The sequence below is a fragment of the Anolis sagrei genome, chromosome 1 (genome assembly GCF_037176765.1).
Source record: "Anolis sagrei isolate rAnoSag1 chromosome 1, rAnoSag1.mat, whole genome shotgun sequence".
Taxonomy (NCBI): Eukaryota; Metazoa; Chordata; class Lepidosauria; order Squamata; family Dactyloidae; genus Anolis; species Anolis sagrei.
This window is the reverse complement of record NC_090021.1, coordinates 258,405,973-258,411,074: the sequence shown is the minus strand read 5'-3', so window position 1 is coordinate 258,411,074 and position 5,102 is coordinate 258,405,973.

The window sequence follows — 5,102 nt, the reverse complement described above, 5'->3', positions numbered from 1 at the left end:
AACAGAAGTTCGCTTTTTTTTCCTTCCCTTATTTTAGCTTTCTTTCTATAAGGGGACCTGCGACTTCTGAAAGAAAAATAAGAGGGAAGAACAGTCTGGTATTTCTGTAAGATCAATCTAATAACAGAAATACAGCCATGCAACCATGCTTGAGAAAATTTAATTAAAATAATGGAATATTTTAAAAACTGAGAAAGGAAGGAATAACTTGAAGGATTACGGCATTACTTCTACATTCACAAAAAGAAATAAGGTATTCTAAGCACTTTGGATACATTTAGAAACGTAAATATTACTAATTGAAAGGAAAGTAAAGGGAAGGAAAAACTGCTTTTAATCTTGTTCATTTCAAATCACCTGCTGGTTAGATATAACCAAACATCTATATGCTGGAATACTGTAGTACGTAATAGTTGTGAAATTACAAAAGACAAATGATTTTGGACCAAGATTACTAATGTATATTGTTTTGAGGGGGGATACTTTATATTAATTGGTTTTATTTTTCTTCTTTTTAAAAAAGGTTTATATATTGGTTGATTTTCAAAATCAACAATCTAATTTACAACAAAAATAGCATACATTCAGAAGATAAAGATACAGAGGGAAGAAAGGGGAAGAGAAAACCCCCCAAAAATAACCTAAAATACAACACCAATCCTGACTGTAATGAAACGAACAATAAAAAGGAAACAAAAAGTATCTTATGCAGGCCAGTGTCAATGACTATCAGTTCACCTTTGAGCACAATTTGAAGTGCCAGTTTAAGGCCTCTTTGGCATAGGAGCAAAGTATCTAACAAATAAACTCATGTAAGTCAATTTCATGTATAAGTCAAGGGCAGGTTTTGGGGACAAAATGATGGATTTGTACATCATCCATGGATAAGTGAAGGGTCAGTCTGCAGAGAAAGGGAAACACCAATGCCCCCTCTAAGGACCAGCCATCCTGGGCCACCACTGCCATTTTCGCACCCAGACATTCAGAAAGGTCAGAAATGGCACCACATCAGAGAGTACTTCTTTTAGGTTCTCCCAAGCTGGATGAAGTTCTCACCTTTTGCCACTCTATTCAGAGAAGAGGGTGATTCATTTTTTGGTAATAGTTAAACTACAGTAGTCACACTGACCTGTCGATGAGTCCATCCATGTTTTTGGCCTGATTTTTTGACAAAAGTTTCAAGAGTATATAGGTTAAAGTACTATTTATTTCGATATGAAATTGTTTGGTGATGTCTTTCCTAGCAGAACATAGTGGGTACGAAGTCTTCGATCACTGACAACTAAAGATTTTCTTTCATCTACCAAGGACCTTTACATCTGCTTTTGGTGATACTTGTTAGTATATTTAATGTTCCCTTTCCAGCATGTCCTAGAACCTGCAGGTAGGGCAAAAACACATTCTTTCAGGTGAATTTTTAGGGGTCTTTGGAATGGTTAGTGGACATCAAAAGTAATGCATTGAACTCCCTCCAATGTTTTCAGATTCCCAACTGTGCTTTAAAGTTTGTGCCTTATTTTATTCTATGTTGTGATATGTGTGTGCATATACAAGTCAACAGGCATAATTGTGCTGTTTTATATTATAACTTTAACCTACCCAGAGAGCTGTTTGCTATGAATACTAGGTACAAATGCTTCAGCTAATGACATTCCAAATGTGTCAGTGTGGTATAGTAGTTTGAATGTTGGACAGGGATTCAAATTTCTGCTTGGACATGGAAACCTAATGGGTGACCTTGGGCATGTTCTCTCGGTCTCAGAAGAGGGTAATGGCAAGCCCCCTGTGAATAAACTATGCCAATTAAACCTGTGATAGGGTCATCATAACTCTGAAATAACTTGAAGGCACACAAGACAGGGAGACATACACTACACACTTGTTAAATAAAACAAGGGTATCAGATAAACCTTGCATAAGTAAAAGAAAAATATTTTGTGCCATGTGGAGTCCATCCAAGAGCTTTTTACAAAAGGCATGCAGGGATTATTTCATCAGTCTTGAAACCTTGCCAGACTTAAAGATCTATGCTTATTTTTAATATGCTGGAGGTAACTGGTGAGGCAGTTTAATTTGTTTTCTCATTAGGTGTTCACACGTGATCAGTAAAGCATTCTGGAGGCAGCTGCTATTTACCTTGCTTACTGGAGGCAAGTGCATACAGCTGAAGAATGATCAAGTAGAGTAGAAACACATTTTCCTCATTGCAAGCTGTATTGTATTATTACTGCAGACATGTTATTGGAACTCAGCATTGAATGTCTGTGTTTCTCCAGCCCTCCTTCAACATTATTCCAATCCAGATGACAAGCACAGGGAAGGCTGGTTTGCACAAAGACTTTGTAAAATAAGCTTCATTGTTAGAGGCTTTGAGCTCATCTACACTGCTCGTTTAATGCAGTTTCAAATCTGTATTGAAGAAAGTAATTTTAAGAAGAAAGTGGTATATAAACTACTGCCTAAACCTTGCAGACTTGTTACATCCAGCTAAAGTTTAAAGGATACCCTCAAGATATATTTTTCTGCTTCGGTATATTTTGTTGTTCCCTTACAAAAGCTACTGCCTTCCACATCTTTCTCAGGACATATCTACACTGACTTTTTGACACCCAGATAGTGATTACCCAAACTACAGAGCAATTATGCACATTACGGGCTTACTTTCATGTGTGTTTATTCTCTGCTCACCACAATTTGAAGCTAGCTTCGAAGTGCATTAAATAGTGAGTGTAGATGGGGACTTTGTTAACTGAGGTATGACTGTATTAGAAGTGACTGGATCAATAACACAAATCACCACTTCGTTGTCTTATTGTAACACATCTGAAGGTTGTGAGGTGATGCTTTTCTTCCAGAAGATTAAAAGTCACAGAATTTAACAGGCTGCTTGGCATCAACCAGAGCAAGAATAGAATGAGGGTCAGAAAGGCAACATACAGAATCAGATAAGGAAAACAGTACTTTATCCTATTTCTAGAACTCAAACCAACAACTGCAATTTCCCTGGGGTAAGTTTGTTGTTAGCCAGCCAAAGAGATTCACCATAGTCTTTTTTTATATATAAACCTCATCATCTGTTAAGATATTGGCTATACTCTTGCAGAGATGGTTCATTACTGTAGAATTTTGCCAATACCACTCTGAAGGAAGATGGCAACATACAATAGTTGCACATGATTGTGATTTTTAAAGGTGGTGTCAATTTAAAGCAAAAAAAACCAGAATAATGTTTATCAGCTTGTCATTAGAGAGTATGTGATTTAATCTCTTTTCCTTCTGTAGACTTTTTGGAACAGGGGGATGACTCTTCTCTTGCAATAAGTGTTGGTGCTTTCTAAGCACTATTAGAGATCCTGTTTACAAACAGTACACACAATTAATTTTTACTCCCACTGATTTTAATGGGAAAACTAAACAGAGAATGCTGAATACATTACAAACTAAGGGGAAAATGCAAAGATAAAGAATGGAAGCAACTGTGATGAGGGCTTGCTTATGAATGTGCTTCCTCTCTATCTTCCAGAGATGAAAATATTGCAGAAATATAGTCAACTATGGAGCCTAGGGATAGAAGGAACTGATTTGGAGGAAGAAAGAAAGCAAAAGACAGCTTGGGAGAAGGTCAGCAATATTCGCTGAAAGCAAGGCTTATTTAAGAATGTTCTAAGGTGATTCTGCAACTATGACAACCCAGAAAAACGAATAGTACAGGGCGAAACAAATATCGTGCAATTCTGTGAATAACATTCACTACTGCTAACTTTTTAAGAGTACTACTATTATTATTTTGTTAGACAGCTGTAAAGCATATTTTTGTCCTTAATACTATTTTAAAGAGTTTTGTATAGTCAGTACTTTTCTACTGCTTTTTAAGTGACAGTTTCAAATGTTTTTTATGTCCAGATGAGTGTCTGGAGTTGTAAATCTGTCCAGTTGAGAGTTTTTTCGTTCAAATAAACGAATATTATTTGACATCAAATGGAACAAAAATCCAAAATAATATTATCTTACTCAATCAGACAAAAAGTACATCTTGTCCAGCAATAGTGACCAGGCAGATATCCCTGGAAAAATCAAAATATGGCAAGATAGAAATATAATTCTCACTGTTATGTGTCCCCTACCATCTGGCAATCAGAACTGTACCGTCTGTGAAAACAGAGGTTCCATCTGTTGCTATCATGGCTAATATCAACTGACAGATCTATCCTCCATAAATTTGCTCAATGTGTGATAACAATGTTCCACATGTTTGTGACGGTTTGTCTTTTATTTTCCTGAACTGTCTTGCCAGTGTGAGTCTGAGAGGTAGGATAAGAACGGGGGGAGGCAACTATGTTTACGAAACACCTTTTTCCTATGAGACCCCTACCCAAATGTCCTTTTTCTTGAAGCAACATTAATGTCAACAATCAGAAACAAAATGTTCACAATAGTGAAATCAAGGGGTCTATATCCCCAGACTACTATAAAATTCATCCTAGCACCAGCTGCTTTCTTCACTGCCATGCACTTTCCTTTCTCATCCAAATCTACCTAGTGGTGACAGCAATTAAATGCCTCCATTGGCTTAAATAAAAAGTGGGGAAGTCGATTGTCCTCCAAGCTGGAAAGCATCATGGAGGTGATGCCTAATAGGCCTCAACCTTTTAAAAAATATCTATCCTTGTCCCCTTTCAGAAATCCATGACATTGTGATAAAAACGCAGTCGAAAGGAGACACTGAACAAACACTCTTTCCCTCTTTTCCAGTGAAGTTAATGGTTAATGTTAATACAATTTAGATACGAGAAAAAATAGAGCCCATCGTCTTATATAAAATAAAATAAAAACATCATACACAATGAATGAACCTGACTTATACCAAGTCAGACCATTGATCTTTCTAGTTAAATTGATAGCAGCTCTTCTAGCTGTCTTTCCAGACCTTCTCAGAGATATGCACAAAAGATGTGCATCAACAACTTATGTGGTCAGTATCTACAAATTCTTTTTCAGGGTGGGCAAAAAAAATTACTCTATAACCATTAGAACTTATTTCTGAACATTTGGGGCACTGCTTAATCCTGGAAGTGAACTGTACTCAAGTCACTAATAACTCC